The following is a 27617-nucleotide window of genomic DNA, read 5'->3' as shown; positions in this document are numbered from 1 at the left end:
GAGAAGAGAACTTAAGGCTCCCTCTTCCCTCTAACCATTTATTATCTGCATCATCAAAGAGGCAGTGGGGTTCCTCAAGCCATCTGCATCACTGAGTCACTGCCATCACCCTTGTGCAGGTTTGCAGGAAAGGGCAAGGCTGGGTGGGGCACTGATCCTGCCCAGCTCCTTGCAGTCCCGTCCCTGTGCCTGCCCCAGCACACAGCACACCACGTGTGCCACTGCCCAGCCCCCCGCAGCCAAGAGGGGACCGGGACACTGAGTGACACGCAGCACTCAGATGTGCTTCGTAGGTTGTTTGGGCAACATCATTCCCTTGCTGGGGGAAAGCTGTGAAGCAACAATGCAGCAAACAGGAAATGATTCACCAGTTTTCTGCACACATCTCACGCAATATTTGTGCTGCAACAAAGACACCATTTAATTTTGCCCTACAAAGTGCTTATAAAATTAGCCAACAAAGAAACACCATTTTTTTGGTTTTAACTTTGAAGAGCTACAAATGTCTATTTTAGACTGCCCAGATATTGCCTGTATTGAGTTGTTTACTGCAACACAAGTGTCCTATTCTTCACTGACCTTCCTTACAGAGACTGCCAAGCACAAATTAGGTCAACCTAAGCGGCAGTATGAACTGCAATTAGCCAAAAACTTCTCGTAATTAGTGCTGTTATTCAGGGTGGGGAGAGATTAGCTCACAGTGAATTGGGGTAGGGCACTTTGGTAGAGAGAGACTCTTTCTAAAGAAAGGTGGATCTAACGCTGGATTTCTGCCCAATATGTTTTGAAATTTTGATTGCAATGCTTTATGACCAGAGTGATGTCTGTAATTTGTGCCTCTAGGGTGCTCTGCATAGCACTACTAGACTGCAATAAAACAACAAATAACAAACGAATTATTCTTATGGACAACATCCTCTTGCAACTAGAATCAGCGATTCTAGGTCTTCAGGCACTCTGTCAGAGTCACATAAATGTTTGTAAGAGACCGTTTCCCTCCTGCCTGAAGCACCACAAGTGCATTGCTGCCTCTGCACAGCAGCTCCTGATGGACTTCCTGACCAGGGCCTGGCATCCTTCACACTGTGGCTCTATCCCTGGGCTCAGTTCAGGAGCCCACATCGCAGGGGATACAAAAGACAGATCAATATGGCTTCCAGGGACCAAGCCCCCATAGGGCTGGGGCTGTATTTGATGTTATGGCATCTTAAATCTCAGTCAGGCCTACAGGGGTGAGATTGAGTGAGTTTGATATCTCTGAAGACAGCCAATTCACGAGAAAGCTGTGCTAGCCCTCACCCAAGCAGGATTTGGATGATTTGGATTTCTACTTTTTGTCATTGAGCAACTTTCACATTCTCCCACCTCTCCTCTGCAGTCAGTATAAGACACTGACCAATTTTGCTTAAACAAAAGGAAAAATACTAGCCAAGGCTTTAATTCCTGGTACTTGCTCAGTTTTTACCCTTACAAGCCATCTCCCATCTGGAGTGAATAAAATGATTTTCATTTTTCCATGTACAAATTCTGGTGTGTACTCATGCAGGACAAGTTACTGATTAATAATTCTGATTAATATATAATACACTGATGAGAATCTCCTGGAGTAAAAGGCTAAATATAGTATTAGTGAGCACAGACTGTAATAAAAAACATGCAAGTGCCAATATGGAAAAAATATGCTTGGGAACAACCAAAAAAGCTCCAAAAATCAGTTACTTTTGCACTGGCTTTGCATGAACCAACTAATTTCTGAAAGCAGTCTAGCTACATTCAGGCAGTATTGCACTCAAGCTAATAAAGCTTTGCGAGAGGCATGATAATAGGATAGTGTATGCAAATTTAAATCCCACTGGGTGAATTCATTATAGTGCACAGCAGAACCCCACATCTGCACATAAGTCCTTCCCTAAGTTTTAAAAGATGGTCTAAGTGTGGAATAAACTTTGTGCTGATCAACCACAGAGAGGTTTTTGTGTACCGTTATCATCGTGAGAGTTGTATTTTAGCTGGAAAATTCACATCACTTTAAGGATAAAGCACCCATCTTCTACTGAAATCTCAACATCTGGACAGTGCAGCAAGCCTCAGGGCTCTTATCTCGGCTTGACTTAGTGAGAAAAAGTGTTATCATATATCCTAGGAGTTGGACTGCATTCATGATCATATTCTTTCAAAAGCTGAGAAGCTGCCTATTTTAATATAGATTGTGGAAGAACAAAGCAAATCTGGTTACAAAGTGGTAACATCAATGAAGGATTAAAAATGTTTGTCAAGTTCATTACCTAGATAATAACTTATTTAGACTTATTTCAGTTTTGTATAAGGCCTGCAGCCATGGCCACTAGAAGCTCCTCACAAAATGTAAAGTTGTGTGTAATTTTAAAACTACCATCGTTTGAATTTATCAGTGACTACTGTGCATCCAGTTAGCAAGAATGAATGTGGGCAACTTAGAATTAAATATATAAATTCATATTTAAATTAGCAGATTTAAAAGGCCTGATCTTCAGATGAAGAAACCTACTTCTGAAACAACTGATGTGGAATTGGTCCCTCAAAATCTCTCCCAGACCCCTCTTCAGGCAGGAAACAGTTGCCTCCTGGATTTTCAGCCTTCATTCATGGGTGAAAAAGGAGGATCAGAAAAGGAATGGGATCTTACTGTGTGGTCTGGCCTGAAGCATCTTTGTGCCCTGGTAATGAGTTCAGTTCTGTTAATGGAAATTGAAAGACTTTCAGTGACTTGAACAGTGATTATAACTCAAACATCAGGAAGAAATAATGAAACTATATTCTGAGAACTTATAAAGTATAGTTAAAGGACCTGTTAAGAGATACTCACCAAAAAAGCCAATGTTAATAACTAATTTTCAGTGATGTCACTATAACCTACTTTCTGATAGTCTGGAAATCTGTAAAAAAGGTTGATTAATTCTGCAAGATCTAGTGGTCATTGTGTATTTAGTTTAGTGAAGAATATTTTTACGGAAAATACTGCATAGTTGTGCAAAAATAGGCTGTTCTGTGAATATGTACATTAAAAATGCATCCTTATTTCAGATTTTAACATTTTTTCATTTTATTGTTAAGGCATAAATGCATCGAAATAGATGTTAATTGATACTTCTTCAGTTTTATTCCTGACTTTATTAGGTTATGTAGACATGGTACTTAGGAACATGGCTTAATTGTGAACTTGGCAGTGATGGGTTAACAGTTGGATTTGATGATCTTTAGGGTCTTTTCCAACCTAAATGATTCTATGATTCTACCTTTGCCTTTACAGAAATGCCTGCTAAAACAGACCTGTCATCTAACTCTGATCACTAGTGAATGTTTCACAGAGAAACAACCCATTTCTACTTTGATTATTGGCTGTGAAGCAGTTTTGTGCTCACAGTATATACCTTTTCCCCTTTATGTAAATCTACCTATCATTTATTTGCTTTGTCTCTGGTAATGCTGTTAAAGCAAAAGATATCATATGCTTAGAAACATAGAGCCTCCTTGCTTAAGTTGACAGCCTTCCTATATGAGTTTAAAATCAATCCTTCCTCAAACTGAGGATTAGCCAGCTACACAATAATGATCAGTTTTGTAATACGTGAAATATGCATCAAATCTAATAACTAAAGTCTGCCTAAACAAAAGAATGTGTTCAAAAAGATTAGTGGATTATTGAAGGCTCACACAGTCTGATGCCACTTTTCATGCTCCTTGGACAGCTTTTAGCATGTCTCAGCTGCTGCCAGTCAACACGTGCTCCTTAAGCATGGAAAATAATGCAGGAGTTTATAGGAGAGCTGTGCTGATGCTTTGGATGAGATGGCTATTTGCTGAGTGGAGTCATAAAAGGCTTTTCTTTTTCATCAGAAGGATTTTCTACAAAGCCTGGGAGAGATCCTGTGCTTCAGTTAATACATACCCGGTTAATGCGTATCATCCCCGTATAGCTGCTGACTGTAGCAGGCTTAACCAGCAGATGATGGTGCACTCTCACAGTTCCTTGTCAGTCACTGTACACGCTGCTCTTCATTCAGACTTGCCTTAGAAGCTGCTGCCAGAGGGACAAGATGCTGTCCAGGGCTGGCAGCTCACAGCAGCACAGATAGTACTGCTCAGGGTACATGCCCTCAGCCAGGAAAAGAGAAGGGCTTGCAGTGTTAGGCTAGCAAATACATGGACCAAATGATCTCTCATGACAATATTCATAAAATTTGGTATTTGTACTGGAGACCAGTAGAATTACAGTACTCCTGCCTTATGATGTGCGGATAGTTCTATTAGCACTGCATCTTCAACAGATTTGATATACTTGGAGAAGTGGATCAATAAGCTTCTAAGCAATGGCAACTGTCTACTTGGTGTGACACTATCACCCACAGCACACTCAGATGCTGAAATATTGATAGTTTTGACAAGAGGCTTTAAAGGTTTGAGTTAAAGTGGTACACTCTGCCCTGTATGATTCATCTGCCTAACCAATTTTGGGAATTCTATGTGGGAATGTTGTGACTATTCAAAAATTATTGTCATTAAACTTGAATTCTTCTTTGAAACAGGTTTCTGAGGACTAGTGGTACACACTTTGCAGGAGTCAATTTTCCACAGGGCAGATATCTAACTTGTAAGCATTTCAGTTCATAAGACAAACCCCTGTCATCTCATGTGTGGTATCACTAATGGACAAAATGTGCCTGAGACAGGTGTAATCCCATAGAGACAGATTTGGATGTGTTTTCCCTGTCACATTTTGCTGTCTTTCTGTATTCTATGTACTACTGTAGGTAGCTGACATGCAGGTCATTAACTTGTCTTGAAACTTCAGGGTCTCAGTGTGTTGCACAGAACCTGAAGAATGCTTGCAGAAGTCCTTTGCAGATAATCTAAATTTAAAGCCACGACTGTTGCAATTTCAGTTTCAGCTCCTGTCCTGCAAACCACTGTTGCATCAGGTTATTGTGGGGATATTTTGCTTTATTTCTGTGCATGACCACTTTGTCAAACATGAGATTTATATAAATATTGCCTAAAGTTTCTTTTAAGTATTGCTTTCCACATTATTGTTTATTAAGATCGGAAAAGAAATACAACCACTTCTGCCAATACAAGAATGGGCAGGCTGGAACACAGTCTATTCTGATGCTATCAAGTTCCTGCAAATCACTGAGTGATTACCAGCTCTCATGCTTTCTGTATGCTGCTTTGAAAAATTGACTTCTGAAAACCTGTTTTGCTTAGATTGCCACAATGTTTTTGAATCTTGATTTCAATGTCAATTTTTAAATTTTGTCTATCTGTCTCTCATAGATGACTGAGGCTGTGGGCAATTTCTTTCCCTGTGACTATTGCTGTGGGACACTGGAGTCTGTAACAGGTACTGTTACACAGTCTTTCAGTTGTGCAGTGAATGGAAGAATACATTTCTGATACACCTGTGCAGTTTACACCATTCAAAACAATGAGGCATTCACCATTGTTGTGCTTTTCATTTCCCTGCTCCAAAGTTCAGTAAGAGGAAAGACTGCCATTAATTTCTAACTCCAAACACTCTAATTATATTGGCCAGCTAATTACTGATTAGATAAGAAAGTAGTCTCTATTAGACACGTGAAGGTGATCACATCCCAGGCAAATGCTGCTCACTGTAAGTGTGTGCTCTGTTGTCACCATCTTTAGTTCTCCTCTTCTTTGTAAACCAGATACTTTGAGCACTGAGAAGGACAAGACATCATTAGCTATGATGAAATGTTGGCCTTTCCTATTTTGAAATGTCTGAGAAAAATGCGTGAGGATGGGCACTACCTTGATCCTGGGAACATGAAGATTCCTCTCTTCCAGTGAGCATCTTTAAGCACTGTTGAAGGGGCCACCACTTCCCCTGGACTGTAACTGTGGGCTCATGGACCCTGGTGAAGGAGCAGCCAAAGGTTTTGGTGAGCCACGTGTGCACCAGGCAGCACACACTCTTCTTGTGGTCCCAGAGGAAACTTTGCTGCAGCTGGAAGGACACATAAAGCAAAAGATAGTCGGTCACCTCCTCCTGGCATGGCATCTCATGAGTTCAATGCTCAGTTCCTGCAGATTTTCCATGGATGATGGAAAGCAGGCTTTCTGCTGCAGCAGACCTTGGCCAAGCTGGCTGCTCAGGGAGGTGACTGCTTCAGCACAATCCCTGCAGGTGCATTGAGGTGTATTTATGCCCAGGTAGCCAGGATCAGAAAAGAGGTGGGAACACCGACAAACGTTATCATTCCCAGATGAAAACTGGTCTGTAACGCCAAGTGGAAAACACTCAGTCCCTATCTGACAGCTATGAACTTTGCACTTTTTTCATACACCTTTTTTTGTGCGTATGTGTGAAATACCTACATTTTTTTCTGTTAAAAGTTTGATTTGTTAAAAATACAATTTTCCATCAGAAGTAATAAATGATGGATATGTCCTTAACAGTCTTCTTTAAAACTGCATAGACCCAAATAAAACATTCCTTGTGGTATTAGTAGGCTAATGCAATATGCTATAAAGGTCATATTTATGAAAGGATGTTGTATACTGCATAGTCTTGGTGTTGGAAATTAGCCCAAGCCAACTCTTGCTACACTAATCTTTCCTTATGCCTTGTGCTCCCTGACTTCTGCTGGATACTGACAGTCAATAAATAATCATATTCCCTTAAGTAGAAAAGTATCTGCTGTAAAAGTCATGTTCCTTGATTTCTGTTGATAACATAGGAATAGGTCCTTTAGCAGGCAAAACTCTGGCTCAAGTAAAGTTCTCATTTCCTGGGCACAAACTACATAATGAAGCCATTAATTGTAGACTGCCACTGAAGGGAGTCAAACCTAGTTCGCTCAGAAGCCACCTACAAAACATAAGGTGAGATTAAAACAATATATTGTGAAACAAGGTGAGACTAAAACAATATCTTCTGAAAAGTCTTTGACTTTTCAACTACGAACAGTACTAATTACAGGAGGGGCAGAGAAGTAAAATAATAGCAGTTACCCTAATTATCTGTAGTCTCTATTTTGTGTTGGATGGATGCTTTAGATGTGCTTACTATCTGTTTGATTTCATTAATGATACTTCATAAATGATATGCAAATAAAGAATGCAGATGGGAATGATTTCAGACTAAGTATGAGAATTTTATTGCTGACTATCAAAGACCTTCTAAAATGCTAATTTTTTAGACGTAGTCCTTTGATCACTACAGATAGCGAAAGTTAATCAAATAAAACTGACATTGTTCTTGTGCTTCTAAATGGGAAGTGAAAAGTAGTCTGCCAAATTTTAATTGTTCATTTAGGCTATACTACTATCACTTTGCAAATCTCAAAGCCTGGTATTAGAGAATATCCTTCTTAAGAATAATATATTTCTGGAGACATGCCTGAATATCACTGGCTTGAGAGCACAAGTATTCCTCACTTCTGAGAGCTAAATTAATACTTCTTCTGAGTGCTGCAGCAAGTTGCAGTGCTGAGTGTATTGTGGGTTTGCAAAAGGCAAGACTGGACAGAATATCTCTAGGTGAGCTAGTAGGTGGGTGATGTGGACTGCCACACTCCTCTGACAGGCTGATGGCGAGGCTGGGGCATGGTTCCCCCAGCTTTCACAGTGCTCTTTAGGTTGCAGAAGTGAGGCCACCACAAGATGCCACCCACCATCCCACTAAGCTTTGGCCACTATGGGCCTTGCAAATGCCTCCTTTTGACACTCAAATCATGTAGCCAGCCAAGTTATGGCTTACCTGGGAAAAAAAAAAGCAAAATAATTAGGAGGGAAAGGAAACACCCTTGTTGTCTTCTGCCTAACAATCCTCTGATGGGGGAACTATAACTTAGCACCAAAGTATTAAGAAGCCTTTTTGGTTAGGTACTAGGGGAAAATAATATACCCTGGAGGAAAAACATCACAAGAAAGAAGAACAGCACTTTTTTTCCCCTTTTCTTAGACTCAGGTCATGCATGTTTACATTGCTCAGGTGTTTATTGTACTGTAACTTAAACTCTACACTAAAACTGAAACAATTATGAGATACTGTTTGTAGAATACCTTCTAACATAGACTTTCAGGTATGAATCAAGATACTGAGGGGGAAAATGCTTGTTCATTCCATAAATATTAAGATTTTTTAAAACATCCTTCCGAATAAAGCTCTGATAAAACACTTCTATGAGCATTTTTATCTGGATTTCTCTTGTCTTTTTTAAACCTCAGTGATAAGCTTCTAACCTCCTTTAGATGGTTTAAGAAGGAATAAAAAACTTTGCAAATGCATAAACTTATGCAGTCCTGGCTCTACATCCATACATCAGCCCTTCCCCATGTAAAAAAGAGAAACTTCTCAAAAGTGACCTGGAGAGGGGCTTATTGCTGAGAAAGTGCCACCACCATCTTCTGGGGTCAGCATGAAGTTCCTTTAGGAAGGGGCCAAGAGCCACTTCAATGGCTCTGGAGAAGAGGTTCTCTCTGTAAGCAGGTTGGGTGAGGGTGAAGGGCAGACACATGGTGCTACACCCCTTAAGGTGCTGAGAATGGCTTCCCCACCCTCCTGGCACCCAAGCATGCATGTGCCTCACAAGTCAGGAATCTCTGCCCTCAGGTAAGTTCCTGCCTTAGGCAGGGGCAGGGAGCAGTGGAGAGGGAGCAATGCCTTGCAAAGGCACCCGTACCTGAGCCCGGGGCTGCCTGAGAGGGAGGCAGCAGCCAGTGTTGGGAGGAGGGACCACGAAATAGGAGAGGCAGGAAAATTCCAGAGGGTAAAAGTTATGTTGAGAAGATGCAGGGACACATGTGGAAAAGACTTGGGCATGGTTCTCCCAGAGGTTATTATTACTATTTATTAGTTCAAGAGCAAAGAGCAAAGGCTCTTCTGTGCCTCTTTTCTTATTTCAGTGTTAAAGAGCCACCATAAGCCAAATTAATCTTTAACAAAGAATAGTTCCTCCTGTTTTTTGTGGGAACTCTATCCTAATGATGGTGGTGGCTGGATCTCCCCTGAGCAGGTACACAGAGGGAGGCATAAGTCTTTCTTTATCAACCTTAGTGATCCAGCCAGCATAGTCTTTTGACATAGTGCCTGGCCTGCAATGTGCTAAGATGAAACACTCCACTTTCCTGGACCCCCTGTGTTTGCAGGAGTTCAGATCTTGCCAGATAAGCACAAGGGGAACTGGAATTTCATAGAATCACAGAATGGTTTGGATTGCAAGGGGCCTTAAAGATCATCAACCCTCCTGCTATGGGCAGGGAACCTTCCACTAGGGTTACTCAGAGCCCCATCCAGTCTAGTGTTCAACATCTCCAGGGATGGGGAGACCACAAACTCTCTGGGCAATATTTTACTTCAAAATGGAAGTGTAAAGCCTTTTCAGAGCCTTTAATTACAAAACAAAAGTTGCAAGCTTATCATCAGAAGTGGGCTCTAAACCATTTTTCACAAGGTAGACAGAACAGACTCCTCAGAGTCCCCCTGAGGTGCTGCTTCTCTGCACACACCATAGCAGGATTTCTCTGTCAGAGATTTTGTAGTCTTCAACCTGGAGAGGAGATTTTGATTTCTTCACATACACTGGCAAATTTTACAGTCAGAGTAGCTGCTTAAAGTAAGGTTGGAAAAATCCTTCTTTTGTGTGCAAAATATTATTCTGCCACATACACATATGCACAGACACATCTCCAGCCATGGGGTGGTTCATTAGTCCATTGAGCCAGGACAGCATGTGGACCATGGTTTATCACTGTTCTGACACCAGCATTTATTTCTTAACTGGCAGCAGTGTAAGTGAATGTAGTTTCTTGAAAGGGTGGTGGGGCTGATGGAGCAGAGGAGGATACCTTTACTGCATTTGGATATGTGCCATGGAAAGCACCCATGTACCATCAGGGAAGTACCAGTGCTGGCCCTGGGGCACACTAGAAAGAAAGTGCTCTAGGGAGAGCAGAATCCAGGTATGAGTCACTGCAAATGCGTGCAATAGTGATCTGGTAAGAATACGGCTGAACATGGGATTATGTGTTTTTCCCTTAAACATCTACGTTAATAAAGATGTAATCTGCATTCGAATGGGAAAACATGTAATAGATAATTAGATTATAATTTTCAAATAAACCTTATTTTGACAATGCACTGTACCTTTTACTTGCTGCACTGTATTTTATTTAGGTAGTGTTTAAGATCTCCCATAACAGACCAGGCATCTCTTCTGTGCAAACACAAACTCACAAGATTCCCTGCTTGGGGTCTGGGCCATTTTTTTCTCCTGCATATTTTCTAGTACAGCCTCCAGGAAGCTCAAGATTATTATGAAGATATAAAATCTTAATTGGAAGCAAATTTCTGTTTCCTCTTTTATTTTACTGAAAAAACCAGTGTTGTAGAAGTCCATTACTCCTTTAACCATAATCTATAAATGCTTTTAATTACATCACCTTTCATGGTATGACATTAATTACAATTACTTAAAATGCTGTACATGGCTCAGGTATCACAGAGAACAGTTTCTCCTGAAGTGTTATCAATAAAAGCATACATGATAGAGCCACAGATTTATGGCAAATAAATACTAATTTTACTTTTGCTAGACATTACAAACATATTGAGGTGGTTAAAAAAATTTAAAAGTATTTGTTGAAGGAAATTTCCAATACAAAGAAAAATTTTTTCTCCACATTACCATTTATGGATCGTGCCCCACACACGACTAGTGCTGGGCAGAAGGATGTAAATACACCTGAACTCTCTTGAATAGTGTGAATGTCTTTCCTTTCCTCGTGGATCAGGTTTAAACTGGGTATAATCAGGTTTTCTGTGAGAAAATAATTATAAGAACCATCTGTATATGGCCATTTGGAGGAAGTAAAATACTAAACGTGCTTTTCTTGCATATTAGTGACAGTAAGACCACTTTAAGTCTAATTAATGATAAAGAATGATATAATGGGAGTAATTTCTCCTAATCACAACCATCCTAAAATTAAAATAACAAATTATGAAAAATATCAAAATGATTCCTTCCAAGTAATGTCCAGTAAGAATATTTTTGAGATTTCCCTTTTGTGAACAGAAAACACTGGTTTTTGTGTTACAGTGCTTATAAAATGGGCAAAATTTTGATTTAATTGTTCATTTAGAAGTGGTCTTGGAAGCCATTTTCAAGCAGGTGTATTTCTGTGGATTATTCCCTCAGTGTGTTCATGACATACGGCATTCCTAAATGTCACAAATCATCCTGGGACACCACATATTGTGCAGTGCAGATTATTTATTTTGCTAAGTCCAGGTTTTTCCTTCTTAGCTTTAGAATTTGGAAACAATCCCAAAGGTAATAGGGAAGTTTGAGAACCTTCTCTTAAATATGCCTCTTGGCTGGCTCCCTTTCCTGTTTTCTTGGCCTCTCCAGGGACACATAATCAGTGCTACTCATGCAGTCCTTATGAAGTTGTCTACAGGCCTTCTCAACTTCTTACATTTCAGCCAAAAAAAAAAAAATTAGCAGACTGTTTTGAAAACTAGGCTTTTTCTTTTAATTCACAAAGTCTAGCTGCTTTGCAGTGCTGGATAATGAAGCTTCATGTGGCTGCTCCCAGCTCTCCCACACCTGCAATGTGAGGGGTTATAAATCAAATGCAGTAGTTTACCTTGCTTTGCTTCCAGCTGGGTCAACCTCCCCCCAAAACAAAATTCCAGAAAGCAAAGAGCCATAACAATTGGTTGCTGCACATAAATGCTTCTCTATCATTACATAAAGAACTTCATAATAATCATAAAAAGCTGGACTGGTTATTCAGGGATTTCACAACTGGAGATAAGGTATCTAGGTTTGTCTGCACTTGGATGTTCCTTTCAGCTATTTACCTTTTCTTATGATTTTGGTATCAAAAGGGTTGGGTTTTTTTCCAGATCCCTTCATTTACTAAACCAAACACAGGCCAAAAGGCATCGATGAAGTCCAGAACAAGATTTGGATTGATTTATTTGTTTATAGTCAAGAGGGAGAATGAATGCTGAATTTCAGCAACAGCTACGTGTTTACGTGAATTTGAATCTAGCAAAATGAATGGCTGTCTGCCAATTAAAAAATTCACCTCTCTTAAATCTTACAGGCTTAAAACTCATTTGTCAATAATCTTATTTTATTTATGAACATGTATTATAAAAGAAGAACCATCATTCTTTATGTTTCTGGCGATGTTTGGGTTTCAAAATCTCACCTCTTGCTTTTACAGCTGAAATAAGCACCCTTTGCCTGTTAGATGATGTCCTCTCACATTCTGCACTTCACACCTTCTCCCCACTAACATTGTGCAATACGTATCTTGAAAAGGATCAGCTTTGCTTTGAATGGAGCAGAAAGCCTCTTGAAAAAGTAGTATGTGGTCAGGTAGTGAATGTGTTGCTACATAATGTATACCAAAGAGCTGAATCAAAGACATTTAGCCCTTTTGCTAACTTATTAGGCACCTCCTAAGCAAGGCTTTGGGCTTTGATCTTCCAGCCTTAGTGGTCTTTTACTATTGTTTAATCTAATTATATCAAACTTCACTGGAGCCAACCAGAGTCCCCACACACTGATCATCAAAAAGTGAAAGCACTGTTTTAATTACACACATATTCCTATATATGGCCAGGTGTCACAGGTCTGGTTGTCACATCCTTCTACTATCCCAGACTCCTCAGTGCAGGAGTCTTGTCAGCACCATCACTGTGAATGCCATGATCACAGTTCTGGATATGTAGAAGTGTTACAGAATAACATAAAATTTAAAGGAGGGTGAGAGCCTTGGTCCAATACTGCCAGATGAGCATCCTTCTGATGGCACCCTGAGTTGAGATACACATGACAGTTCCTGAGGTAACTATGAACAGGGATTTTATATAGTCCCTGCAGAAGGATCCTGTATTCCTTCAGAGCTTGTTTTGTGCTGTCAAGCGACTCCATGAGGGAAGAAATAATCTCCCTAATGCTGTGTTGCCAAATAGTGTTCAGCTCTGAAAAGAGAAAGCCATGAGGAGAGGAAGTCTCAGGTGCTGGGGTCCAGGGATATGGAGAGGGTGACTGGGAAGAATATCCTACACAACCCAGGGAGATGCTGCAGGCCCAGACAAAGATTAGCTTTGATTTGGGAGGGGGTGTTGTTATCCAGTGAAAAGGGCATCAGACATTATCAGGAGGTCTGTATTGCACATCATATGCGTTGTTGCCAAGTGCTGCTGCTGTCCTGCTGTGTATTTCCTTGGATCATCCCTCACACTTCTGTTTCCCATCCCAAAGTCAGACAATCTGATCTGGCTCTTAAGGCTCTCCTGATGCACTGATTCCAGAGCAGTCCTGACCCCCACCTATGCTTCCACAGCAAACAAGGGTGATTCATGCCCTTTTGAATTCACCTGTGATAAATGCGGACATTTACAATGCCTTTTTTTTCTGTCTGTAATCAATTTCTTGCAGGAATAGAAGGGTTTATCAAATAAATAGACTGAGAGTAAAACAGAAAAAATAATTGATTTTCTGGATTTTTTGCTCGTGATGGAATTTACAGCCATCAGAGAAGTGAGCACAAAAACTTATAGATTTTTTTTTTTTAAGCTTTTAAGTAATTTTGCTGACACTATGTAGTATGGAAATCTTCACTGATTCAGGAATTCCTTTAAAGGTCTTAAGAAATTAATAAGTTGAGCTGAACTGATGAGTCTCTTACACTCATAATATTGTTCATGGACACAGAGGAAGCATACCTTATATAAGTAAATCCAAAACTTGTTAGTATAATGGGAAATGTATCAATCTAATTATAGAACTATTATTAGTCTAGATCTAATTGTTACTGAAATAAAATAATAATTCTTTTAGACAAAATCTCAATTATAGTAATATGGTCAGTCCCTTTTCTCAGGCAGCCAGCAATAGGACAAGAGGACACAGTCTAAAGCTGCGCCAGGGGAGGTTTAGGTTGGACATTAGGAATTTCTGCACAGAAAAGGTGATTGTGCATTGGAATGGGCTGCCCAGGGAGGTGGTGGAGTCACCATCCCTGGAGGTATTTAAGAAAAGACTGGATGTGGCACTCAGTGCCATGGTCTGGTTGACAGGGTGGTGTTTGGTCACAGGTTGGATTTGATGATCTCAAAGACCTTTTCCAACCTAATCAGTTCTGTGATTCTGTAATACAACTGAAATCATAACACACACAGTTTTTAGTAGATATCCTTTTTCTCGGGGTAATCGTCACCCTTGTACAGCACCTTTGAGTCCTGAAGTCAGCAGCTTTGGGCTACTGGAGAGGGTGACACAGTAAGTCATCAGCCTCTGAAGACCCTCTTTGGGAGGAAGATTGTATTGATGCAATTGGTTTCTTCCTCCTCCCTCTAGGATCCACCTGAGGTACTTTTGTTAGTTTGCTAACATACTTGCACACTTTTCTTTTTTTTTCTTCGGTCTACACTGTCACATTACATCAGAATTTTATATATATGATGCCTTCTACATGGGTGAGTTACTGTTTCTTTGTTCTGCTTTCCCTAAATCAGTTTAGTGCAGCTCTACACTTTATCATCCCACATCAGCCTTTTTCCCTGTGTCTCTGCTTCTCAGGGCCTCTGCTATTGTATCAGACCTGTGTTTTTTCTCAATCATTGTATTAGGGTTGTAAATATTTTATTCTACAGGAGACAGCTGCTTATTACTGCTACCAATATAAAACTGAGATTGTACCATGCAATGATAAACAAATAAATTATCTGTAGATACTGGGTTAGTTAGAAAAATTGCTGCTACAGCCAAACTGAGTAAAACAAAGCTGCATGCAGATGAAGGAGAGAGCAACCTGACAAGGCTCAGTCCCAAGGCTGTGCAAACTCACTGCAAAAGTGATGGCCTCTCTGTAGCAATGACGTGGCCACATTATGGAGTTACATGGTTGCCAAAGCCCTAAAGTCTTCTTCTCACCGGTAGTAACACTGTCCATCTCACTGCAGCAAGCAGTGCTTCTTATGCAGTTGTTTAGGTCAGAAGGCACCTCTGGACATCATCTGATCCAATGCCCAGCTCAAAGCAGGGCCAGCTTCAGTGGCCTTCAAAAGACAACAGTGGCTCTGCTCTTCAGGGCTATTCTTAACAGTGGCTTTTCTCACCGACTGAAATCCAAGGTGTGATACTGTTGTGGTTTAACCCCAGCTAGAAGCTAAGCACCACACAGTCACTCACATCCATCTCCCTTCCCTGGCCTGACGGGGGAAGAAATAGGAAGGGTGAAAGTGAGAAAACTTGTGGGCTGATGCAAAAACAGTCTAATAATTAAAATAAAAACAATTGTAGTAATAATTTATAATAACAACAACAATATTAATAAATGGGGGGGGGGGGCAGCAGGGCACAGTGGGAAGATAACAAAGAGAGAGAAAAATAAAGCCCAAGAAAGTCAAGAGTAAAAAAATTGAAACAATTCCTCATCTCCAATCAAATGATGCCCAGCCAGTTCTCAAAGGGCAGTCCCCCCACCTACTTTATTGTTGAGCACGATGCTGTACGGTATGGAATATCCCTTTGGTCAGCTGCGTCCTCTCCCAGCTTTTTGTGTACTCCCAGCCTACTCACTGGTGGGGTGGTATGAGACTAGAGAAGGCCTTGGCTCTGTATAAGCACTGCTCAGCAGGAACTAAAACATCCCTGTTATCAGCACTTCTCAGCACAAATCCAAAACACAGCCACATACCAGCTACTGTGAAGAAAATTAATTCTATCCCAGCCAAAACCAGCACAGGTGCCGTAAAGTAAAGAAGCCAGAGTCAATGGGCTTAATTTTCTATATGAGATAAAGTAAACCCCTCAAGCATCCCCAAACTAGCACTCTCAAAACCAGGTCCTACTGAATAGTCGTAACTTTAAAATATTCCGAATTTTTAGAAGTTGAAAGAATTTCAACTTTTTAAATCAACTTTCTTTATGCTATATTGTTGGTCTAACATTATTTTAGTTGAGCAAGGTGGAGAAGTAGGAGCCTGGGCAAGGTATTGCTGGCACACCTTGCCAATCAATTAAGAGGCCTTATCTCTGATGACACTGCACCTATTCCTGTGCAGAGCTGGAATTCCTTGTGACATGGGGTTTCCCAGAGGCTGGAGTGTGTCTGCTTGGGTGGAGTGTGGAGCCCAGCAGCCTCGGGGAGAGCAGGGTGGGGGAAGTGAAAAAGGAAGTGGCTACTGACCTTTTGCTCCCCGGGGCCCTTGGTGAGCTGGGAAGAAATCTGCCAGTGAAAGGTGCTGTATGTCCAGGATCACCAAAAGCAGCTGTATTTATATGCTTATCTTAGAAGTACATGTTTTAAAGGAATTTACTCAATGTGTCAATCTACTCAGATGGAAATAATCAGCAGAAGTAGTGGTGTTTTATTTAAACACTCGGTTATATTTCATGGGGATTTATATGCTTAAATAAGTTATAGAGGGGTTATTTGAGGGAACCAGCCAGTGGCTTGATGGCAGAGCTGAAAAAGAGCAGAGGGAGGCATCCTGCAACCCTGCATATTGAGCTGACACTAGGCCAGCGTGCCCTTCTCACTGTCCCAAGGAGAGTACTCTGTATTTCGAAAAGGAAAGCGAGTTCAATGTGGCAAAAGTAAGATAAAGTTCAAAGTCTGTGAGTTGTAGTGGAGCAAATACAGTCTAGAAATATGTAAAAGGAGGGTGTCAAGAGGATGGAGCCAGGCTTTTCTCAGTGGTGCCCAGCAAGAGGACAAGAGGCAATGGGCAGAAGCTGATGCACAGGAAGTTCTGCCTGAATATGAGGAAGAACTTCTTCACTGTGTGGGTGACTGAGCACTGGAACAGATTGCCCAGAGAGGCTGTGGGGTCTCCCTCACTGGAGATATTCAAGAACCATCTGGACACAATCCTGTGCCTTGTGCTCTGGGATGACCCTGCTTGAGCAGGACCAAATGACCCTCTGTGGTCCCTTCCAACTTGACCTATTTTGTGGTTCTGTGGTTCTGTGAAATTAATTTCAAGCAACAATAGCAGTTAATCATGCAAAAGATTTAGATGCCATGAGCTCTTCGTCTCTAATTTTTAAATAAAGTTCCCTGCTAAAAAACATAAAACCATTTGGAAAAGAAGTCATTCAGGCAAGGCTTTGACCCATATTGTTTACAATGTAAAATGAAAACTTTCCTGATAAACAGTCTATAAATTGACCTATACATTTCCCTCTAGTGGCAAAGTGACATAGTCACTATTTAATCTCAAATTAGTAATGAATCTGATGTTGTTTTGACTTGTGGCAGTTTTTCTTGTAATGTATCCCAATAATTGAAATTACCATGTTCTGGATTACTATTTGTAATATTCCAGGAAGTGAAATTACTCCATTTCTCATTCCTGTTTTTTTTAAATGTAAAACATCAACCTTGTTCACTTCTTGTCCCTTATTATGTTCTTAAATTTTCCTATTTCAGACTTCCTGTAAGAAAAACAGTAATGAATAAACATAAGCTATCAGCTCTATGAAAATCAGCCTAAATCAAGTAAGTGTGTAGACTAAGTCCTGATTGATTTATGGTAATGGAGAAATTTTTCATAACTCCAAATAAATCTGATCTTTCTTCTTAACACAATTCTATGTTGTTGTATCCTTAAGTGACCTGCTGGTAAATAATTGTATATATAACCAAGTTCTTAGTAAGTAAGATATTAGCCATAGACATGTTTCTCAGCTTTGGTCCTTAGCCAGTTTGTTCTCAATTGTCCAGTACCCCAAACTAGAGATGACTGACCAAAATGTTGATAGTAGACCAGATAACTGGTCCTAATGTTGCACCATGCAGTCATGTGCTGCCTTTAAAAATCTGGGATTTTTGTTGAAAATTATGTGGATATTCCCATATATATTTCCCCCCAAAGCCTTATCATTCCGCAAATACACTGATGCATCTTCTAAATACTTTTACTCACTTTTGACTGGACCACAATATGACTAAGTGGTTAGAGTTACTTGTGATTGTACCGCTGGACTGTGTGGATATGGGCTGAACAAGCATGGACTGAATTGAAGGGTAGCAAGAGTATGTAATGAGATTCAAGCTAGGAAAACCATGAGTTCATTTGACTGGGTTGGGCCCAAGATAGAGAGGGGTCAATTGATGGATGTTGATGGAGGGGAATTGTCGGAGTATAGAAAGGTGCAACTGGGCAGTGTTAGCTCAGTGGGAGGGAGCTGTGGGCCTCGTCCCTTCCAGGCTTGGGTCCAGATTTGTAAAGACTGTTTTGTTTCATCCCCACCATTTATTCTACATGTATTTCTGAAAGCCTTTCCTTTATCACTGGAAGTGGTGATATATATCACGCATTTGACTTGCAAAGTAATCACCCCCTTCTTTATGCCTGCCTTGCAGGGCTCTTCCAAGAACAAGCTCAGCCATATCTGCTGATGATCTATTTGAGGAAAACCTTTCCCAGTCCCACCCTTCTGGGTGCTGATAGGGCAGCAAATTAAAAATTCAAAGCCTCTGGCATAGGTGTGGCTGTTTCAGATACAGCAGAAACTGAAGATACCTCCTCCTATCTTTCTTTGATGTTAATCAGTTATCAAGACATTGGCCGGTTCCAGCACTCTGTCTAAACCAATGATGTCATTTCTACGAGTAGGCTTGAAGCCCTTGGCAAACCAGCCCTGTTTGTTTCCTCAGTCCTTATGAGCTCCGTTATTGCTATTCCTTATTGAAATTCAAGGCCTTTGGAAATTCAGTTGATGTTAGAGCCAAACTCAGAACTCTGAAGCTCTCCCTTTCTGCACACCTCTTGGGGCAGGGACCAGAGCATAACTCCTGTGCTACAGCTGGCTTGCCTAAACACCACAGGCAGCAGCTGAGTGACCAGGAACATTTTCTGGAGAGTCACCTTGTCCTTGGCTAAGACATAAAATCTCTGTAAGAGATTATTCAACAGAATGTGACTGTAGTTGAAATACCAAGAACAGACATGATTAGTGGGTCAAGAATCTCCGACTTTTCTCCCTTTTATTTTCTCAAAAAATGCTCATGCATTACACAGAAGTCCTAAAGCCACTTGAATCCACTCTTCATGTGAAAGAGCTTCTCACTTCATGCCTTGTCCAGTGCCACATAAGTTTTTTCAGGCATATGATTTTATAAATTAACATTTATCAATCAGTTCATCCTCTCTATTGCACAGTATTTTACCATGACTGAGACATGGAAATGAAGAAAATCCTGTCTAATTCATACTTGCTCAGAGACCCCACCTGCTCTTCAGTGACTCCCTCTATGCAGCTTTTTTTTTCATACGTGCTGTCAGTTTTATACCCAAGGTAGTGGGAGAGTGCTAGCATTCCTCTCTCAGGGCACAGTCACAGGAATTCCCAGGGTGCTTACTGCTCAGAAATGGCAGGCATGGCACAGGCTTACACACAAGACCAAGATGGAAATAAATGGAAAACTTAACATAGCTATAAATAGGCAGAGCTATTATTTAAGCTTCCACGTACAGGAATTAGCTGCTTTAAGGAAGATCTTTGGTATGAAAATTCTCTAGAGAGGATAACTGGAGAGGCCCCAAATAATCTTATTTGTGTTTGCCAAGTGACAAAAGCTAGTAGTTTGCTAGTAGTTTAAAGGGTATTGGTAAGGACACCAAAAAAATAACAAAACGTCCTTTGAAGTCTAGTAAATATAAGGAGATAAATAATTTCAGATTATCAAAGATACTATGGGCAACCCCGTCTCTATGGGGAGAGAACATTTTTCACAGTAGTCACTACTGAAACTAGCAGCAAGATCTAGTGATGTAAGACTGAAGCTAGAAAATTGCTATTGGAAATGAGGTACAAAATTTTAATTGTGAAATTGATTAAAAACTGGAGGACCTCATTGTGGGTTGGGACAGATTCTTCAGTGCCTGAAGTCTTTATATCAAGATTGAATGTCTCAGAAACCATTTTGTTATTTCCTCTTGAGATTACTGGACCTTATACAGGAATCACTGTGAGAAATTCTATGTTCTGTATTTTGTCAAAGGTGTCAACATGGTCCCTTTTGACCTTAACACCTGTGAAAAAAATCATAATAGAAATAAAAGCTGTAGCATTTTCCAGGATAGGACAAAGATTGAGAAAGCAACCCCCTCCAAAACAAACAATGTAATTACAATGGCAGAAGAAGGCAGGTGAATAAAGCAAACTGGATCCACCAAATGAAAACATGATGTTGCTGTAACACTACCTTCCTTCACTGATCTCATCCAGTCCAACATTCACATAAATCAGGCAGGGGTGTGCCTGAGAGGCATTAGTTCACTGAAGACATCTGACTCAGGTCAGAGACTGCATGATAAACTGGAGCATGGCTCCAGGCACTCGCCTTGGGATTGAGCAGCAACCTGCACTGATATATATGCCCTGCTGAAATGCATCCAGATGATTTGGTTCACCAGGTCAAAATGATACCAGCTTCTCATCCCACCCTGTGTCCCACCTGGCTCATCCATAAGCAAGGCTTACCATTCCTGCATGCTCCTGGTGGCATGGGGCTGAGGTAAGCCGGCAGAAGGCTGCTGGGCAGCTCTCTTACAGGCACATGCTCCATTTCACTCAAGGCAGCAAAGTACACACACACGTGGCATTTTCAGAAAATCTGCTCCCTAAGTCAACATGAAAGTCCCCGCTGACGTCAGCAGACACGGGCATAGGCCGCTGCTCAGGGCTTTTACACTCATTCACCCGTCCTTGTAGGTGGCAGAGCAGGACACCCTGGCACCTACATGTTCATCAGTGTGACACTGGTGTGAGATGGCAACACAGAGATCAGAGCCAGCCCTCAGCTTTAGCAGGTCTCAGCTCACCCCCAAAACAGAGGTGTGGAACAAACCAGTCAGGAACCTGCCCAGCTTGAGGGAAGGTGACCTCCTACAAGGTGCTTACAGCCTGACCACACTGCCCCGATGGGAGGAGACAATTCCTGGGAGATTCCTGAGGGAGAAATGCCTCAGGAGAAGCTCAGGACCTTACCACTTAGAAAAATTAGGTGAAGATCCATTTGTCTTACTTCATATGATAGAAGTTCATTTTTACCAATAATTGAAATCCATTTTCATATATTTTCTAAATAAAGATACACAGTGAGCAGAGCCTTTTTCCTGTGAGCATCCCCTTACATTTCCTCTGCAGCCAGTCAATCCACATCCTTTAAATAAAAACATTGACAGGGCAGTTGCAACCAGCAGTGCCTTTACATGTGTTTTCTCACAGTGCACAGATCAAAACCTCTTTGCTAGAGCTAGCTTGGGCTGTTTAGGATGGAAAGAGTTGTTGGGATAAGTATATACTACAGCTCTACCTTGCATCTCCAGGCAGGCCATGCTCTCCTGTCCCTCCTCCCCTCACCTTTCTCATGCCCTGGGGAAGCCTCTCTGCCAGCCTCCTCTGCTCCCTCACCTGACCCAAATCCCCACCCTCCTTCCTTGACACGATGCCATATCCTATACCCAGTGCACATGTCCTTCCTTCCCCTTACACAACGGTGAGGGAGGAGCTGTGGTCTGGCTGCAGACATCCCAGGCTGGAAATGTCTCTGCAAAGCAAGCTTAGCTTGAGATGAATGCTGTAGCAGTACCTTAGGTAAAATCTGCTCTTCAGATGCGATGGTCCCTTGTGGTCACCTCTGGAAAGGCAGCCCCGTGTTTCTGAGGAACACCCACCCGGGTATTTGTGTGAAGAAGATCTGGCTGCTCTTACCCACACTGAGAGATAGCTCAGGGAAGTGGTGGCTCTCCCAGCCAGGACTTCTCACGCAGCTTCAGACTGTGACAAGATGTGAAACCCGGTCCTGAGAGGGGCACTTAATGAGAAAAATCATACACTTAAAAACCTTTCAGACTTCACAAAAATAAGAGCAGTCACTTAAGTTACTGGCATAGATTAACTCTGCTGATGGTCCCTGGAAATGCCTGCATGACCATCTTGTCAATGGGAAATACTCAAAGCAATTTCACCTGAAATCACCCTAAGACTAAAGAGGAAAAATAAGGACAGTGGGAGGTGCATTGGCAGATGGATGGGATGTAAGGAAGTTATCATAACTGTCTAACACTGGAGCATGAGAAAGCACCTTTATACGCAATAGTACAAAGAAATTTCAACAGGTATGTGATGCATGCCAACCAGCATTGCAGCAGCTGGTACTGGCAGCCTGGCAAGGAGCGCTGTGAGACACTCAGTTTCTCTAATAATTAAGAGCTTGCTCCTGCCAGCTGCCAAGCATGCCCGTCTTCTGTCCCTTTCAGCTGAAGGTAAGGACAGTCATATCTGCATGACAAGAAGCTTCGGCAGGATGACAGGCTTTGAGGGCCAAAATTTCCTCAATAAGATTGCATTAAACATTTACATGTTAAAAAAAAAAATCTGGGACTAAAATTAAAAATCAACAGCTCTGTCTACCAATACATAAACCTCATTTTCTTACCTTTCTCCTGATCTGAGTTTTTAAAATATGCTGAACTGTGGGAAGCTGTTCCAGCCCTGCATAATGAAAATGCAGTTTGTGGAACTGATGAATTGCAGCTTAGCTGTTAAGTACAGGACATCCAGCCTTTACTGCTGCCACAAACCAAGTTCTTGGCAAAATTTGGCAAAACCAGAAAATGTTATACATGAGTAGAAGGACATATCTTGATTAAATACCTGAAGGAGAAAGCTTGTCTTTATATCATGCATGTTCTTGTCAAGAACAGTCTGGAGAATCTGAGACAACCAATGGATTCCTAATTTTGAAATTATGTCAAATTCAGAATACAAAAATAGTAATAGGATGGTAAGATCATGTTACGGTCATCTACTGTACAGAGCATCCCATGGTATTCAAATAAATACAAACATTTTATAATCCCTGAGAATACATTTGATCTGTGGAGAGCTGGATAGTTTAAGTTTCTGTTAATAGCCCAGAATGTTTTTTATGCTGCAATTGAGAAAGTTTTGAAGTAATTGAAAGCAGAGACTACTTTGAGATAAGTAGGTTTTTGAACACTCTTGCTACTTCTTCCATTCATTGACTGAGTAATATCATTTGGCTGGGATATGGTGAACATCAGTCAAAATCCTGGAAGACCTAGATTTCACAGGTGATATCTGAATCATTGACCAGACATGATGGCATGTGACTGCAGAGACTGACAACGGGAGGAAACTGAAACACACAAACTTACAAAGCAGGAAGCTGATAGAGCAGGGAAGATAAAAAGGATATTGAATAATGTAGCAAAACACACAGACTGCAGAAGTAGAGTCATTCAGGCTGAAAACTTTGTGAGTTTGGTCCTATGACATGAAAGGAGATAATAGTACTGGGACTGGAGGGGAACCAGTTGCTTTTACTGTTTCAAAGTGATGTGTAAATTAAGATTAATGGAGAAATAAACTTCAATTCTTAACAGAAATGTAAGGGAAATTTTATTGAACAGGTCAGAGACACTGGGAACCACAAAGGAACTGATGAGAATACTTCTAAACATTGCTATCCCTCCACATTGTAGACAGTAATGGATGGTTGGATGGATGACAAATGAGAGCACAGTATAGTACAAGGGAGACACATCAAAGCTACTATTAAAGAAAGTGGAAGTGGATTAGCTACTGTCTGAGGAAATCAGATATCAGAGCTAGCAGTCAAGCCATGGAGTGGAGTCTACAGGGAACAGAGAAAAAAGGAAGACCATAAAGGTTTGTGCTAAAGAAAATTAGTCTGGCTTGGAAAGACATCAAACAGCACTCTAAGAAAAAGATGAGTTATGGATCATCTCAGAGGCCCTAAGAGTCTCCTAGATAAGTAATATTAGGAGGAGACTTGTCCAGTATGCCTTTAGACAAGTCTCTGTGAATTGCATTGGAAAATGGAGCTCTGTTAAACAGGTGGCTTACATGTGTTCTCATGAGGGTGACACTTGACTGTGCACTGATGACACATTGCCTGCTTAATTGATATCTGGTTGAAATATATGGCAACTGTAATATAGGACATTAAAAAAATACAATTTTTATTTTTTTGCACTGTGCTACTACACTGCTGATGGCTGCTGATGTCCAAGGCAATTGTTATGACACAGACACATTTCAACTTTTTCTTACCCTGTCACAGCAGTGACCTCACTCAGCTTTCTTCCCTTCTCTCCTCTCAATGACTCTCCTGTTTCTTACTTTGTTCTACACCAGCCAAATTTTTTTCTCAGTCACTTGTCTCCCCTTTACTTTAGCCACTGATTTCCCTCACTGCCTTTATATATATTTTGTTGTGACCAAAAGGCAGGAACCACGAAGTGGACTTCAAGTTATATGGAGAGGAGGAACAGACACAAGTGGGGACCAGACACAAGGATCTGTATCTTCACACATGTTTTGTGGAAAATACAAGTCACTTCCCTTCATGGAAGGACCAAGCTTCCCTCCTAGGAATCTGCAGCAGAAATTGCTCTCAGAGGAGAAGAGAAAGAAATGTTTTGTATTCAGTATTGACACAAAGTTAGCTAGTAATTAGTGGGGGTAAGCTAACCAAAAGAAACTATATAGAGCACACACATAGCTTTCATGTCAACAGCCTTGCAGAGTGATTGAACCATGCCTAGTGCTTATGAGTCCAGGAGACTATCCATCTAACCAAAATACAATCGTTCATTAGGCAGGCTACTGGAACTAGACAGATGTGGAATTATTGACATTTAGAAACTCATTTTCAGAGACAGGCATCAGCCAGCAAATGAGAAATATCTAAGCCAAAGAGACTATTGTAATGTGCAAAATAAATAATGCACACACTGAATTATTTATTAATTAATTAATGGTGTCATAAACAAACTTTTACTGCTTAGCCCTTCAAAAAGTGTAAACTCATCTAAGTAAAATCCAACTCAAGCTAAAAGGAAGGGAAAATTATTCTGGATACTGAAAGGAGTGAAGTAAAAAATCTTAAAGAACATTTTTGCTAAACTTCCTACCTTTGGGTTCACAGAGACTGGAACTACCAAAATACCGATGAAAACAATATCTCTAGTGTAGTGATTTATCAAAATACTTCACAAAGTTCTTAACATACACTTAAGAACACAAGTTCCGCAATGTCATTTCCATCTACTTATCCTAATATCCACTCATCTTTAGTTGCCAGTGACTTCACTCATGGCTTATTAGCAGTTCCTGCTTCTAGAAGCTTTGCCAGTAAATTGGCAAAGAGTAGCAGTGGCACAAATATTTGCTCATGCAAACCTTTTTTCCTTTAAACACACTGTTACTAGAATGAGGTTCTATAAGGTGTACAGTTTTCTTACCTTAGAGCTGCTTACAGAGAGTTAAGCTCTCTATCTCCTTGTCTGCTAAAATCATAGTCCAACCCAGTCCCAATCCAGTCTCAAAGAGAAATATCCTTCAGCTCAATTTTTGGAATCATGACTTTTGGCTGAAAATGCTTTAGGGAGTTCTCACACTATTACAAACTCACACAGTGATGCAGGAAAAACATTAAAAGCCCTGAGGTGAAGTAGACCCAACCATTCTTTGACCCCACTGAAAGTAAGCTTGCCACATGAAGACTTAGCTGTTCTGTCAGTTTCCTTGGCTTATTCCTAACATATTTTCTGAGGAATAGCATGTGATGGAAAATAGTTTCTTCCTCCCACAAAACTACAAGACTTTGAAATCTTTCCTATCCTGAGTTGGCCCAAACCCAAGACTTTCTGAAGCAGTTTGCAGAAACCAAGAGATGCCTCACCAGCCAGAAGCCTGGTCTGAGGTGTTCAGCACTGATTGTCCTTCTCCCTGGGCTAGCAAGCCATTTGTTCCACCTGCCCCAAGGTGAAAGGAACCATTAATAAAGAAAAGAAACCATTATGTCTGCAAAATGAGCAATTTTCTATAACAAGCATAGGAGCTTTCACAGAAACCACCCAAAACACATTCCTAATCACTCCCCAACAGAGAAAACACTTGGGAAGGAAAACAGTGAGTGCTGTTCCCTTGGCCTGGAGCTGGCAGGGTGTGTATCCAGCCTTGGGCTTTTTTCTCATCCCAGAGGAGGGCTCTAATCTCAACCAAACGGGATGTTGTGACCAGATAGCCTGTTTTGTCTCTACAAACACTTCTCTTTCTCTCCCTTAAAATAAAAGTGAAGAAAAAGAAAGGGAGAAGAGAAGAGAAGAGAAGAGAGGAGAAGAGAAGAGAAGAGAAGAGAAGAGAAGAGAAGAGAAGAGAAGAGAAGAGAAGAGAAGAGAAGAGAAGAGAAGAGAAGAGAAAAAAGAAAAGAAAAGAAAGAAAAGAAAAGAAAAAGAAAAGAAAAGAAAAGAAAAGAAAAGAAAAGAAAAGAGAAAAGAAAAGAAAAGAAAAGAGAAAAGAAAAGAAAAGAAAAGAAAAGAAAAGAAAAGAAAAGAAAAGAAAAGAAAAGAAAAGAAAAGAAAAGAAAAAAAAGATTAAAAGGATTTGTTCGATACATACACGTCCTAGTGAAAGATTCTCAAGCCTGACCAGAGCAGGCAATATCTGATGAAAAGCATTTGGCTGCAGAATTCATGACCAACTCTGTTTGAAAACTGCTATTCAGAGGTAGCTTTAACCACTGCCACCGCTCTCTCTGGACTCCTCAGTGTTTGCTTTTCCATTGCCCCTGGTAAATTTGCACAAGGGTTCAAGGTCTGCAGCCGTGCGTGCACCCTTTGCCAGCCTTATTTCTGTGACGTGTGCAGGAAGCTCCAGGGTGACCTTTGCAGTCGATTTCGGTCCCCGCCGCCGCCCCTGCCCTCGGAGTGGCCTCCCTGCCGCAGCCCCGGCCGGAGGAGCGGAGCCGGGACGCGCCGCCGGGAGCGGGATGCGGGATGTTGCCAAGTGACTGCCAATCTCATGAAGCAATGCGGAGCTGCTGGGGCTGCCTGACCCTCCGGGACAGTTTCTGTCACTTGGCTCGCAGCACGCAGCTCTGGGCGGATATGATTTCTTGGCTTTGCCCCCAGCACAGCCTTCCTGCCAATTTCTATGCATTTGCATTCTGCCGGTGCTCCCAACAGAAAAGGCACTGCTCCCACCAACGCCAGCCACATCTGCTGGTGGGTCACAGTGGCCCAATTCACAGCACAAACCTTCCGAAACTTCAGCCTCCCCTACCGCACCTTCTGCATCTGCCTTGAGGCATCCCGTGTGGTGATCTCTCCCAGGATAAGCACCTGTTGCCTTTGCCCCTCTCCCAATGGCACATTGCCCAAGCCATCATGTCTATAGAAACTCCAGAAAAATAATTTTATAGTCTGTGTTATTTGCTGTTCAAAAGATAAGGGGAACAGCAAAGGAAAAAAAAATTCTACTTAATTTTCAGATCCTTGATAACAAAAACTTTGTTGAGTCTACAACTAAAATATTAGGGAAAGACCATCAACAAAAGAGGTTTCTTTGGATGAACAGGAAAATCTGCAGGAAAAAAAAAGGAGAAAATTAGAGTGGGGTAAAATCAGACAACTAGAGCAAGATGAAATCCACAGTGGGATCAAGTGGTTGACAGTGGTTAAATTAAGAAGACATAGCTGAAGAAACACAGTGTTTAGGCTTGATTTTAGTTAGTAGATAAAA

General features: G+C 41.1%; 1 long non-coding RNA gene across 4 annotated transcripts; it reads right to left on the bottom strand.

Moving 5' to 3' along the window:
- Positions 1 to 2928: 2928 nt before the first annotated feature.
- On the bottom strand, positions 2929 to 26610 carry LOC116444710. Of its 4 annotated transcripts, none has more exons than XR_004240454.1 (4): positions 26496 to 26610; positions 25777 to 25849; positions 5809 to 6004; positions 2929 to 5717 (listed from the first exon to the last, which is right to left on the bottom strand). It is a non-coding gene; the product is annotated as an uncharacterized LOC116444710 (long non-coding RNA). The 4 variants fall into 4 exon arrangements; XR_004240452.1 differs by lacking the exon at positions 25777 to 25849 and adding an exon at positions 21634 to 21858; XR_004240453.1 differs by lacking the exon at positions 25777 to 25849.
- Between the last annotated feature and the right edge of the window lie 1007 nt (positions 26611 to 27617).

The sequence above is a fragment of the Corvus moneduloides genome, chromosome 5, assembly GCF_009650955.1.
Source record: "Corvus moneduloides isolate bCorMon1 chromosome 5, bCorMon1.pri, whole genome shotgun sequence".
NCBI lineage: Eukaryota > Metazoa > Chordata > Aves > Passeriformes > Corvidae > Corvus > Corvus moneduloides.
This window is presented reverse-complemented; position numbering and strand designations above follow the sequence as displayed.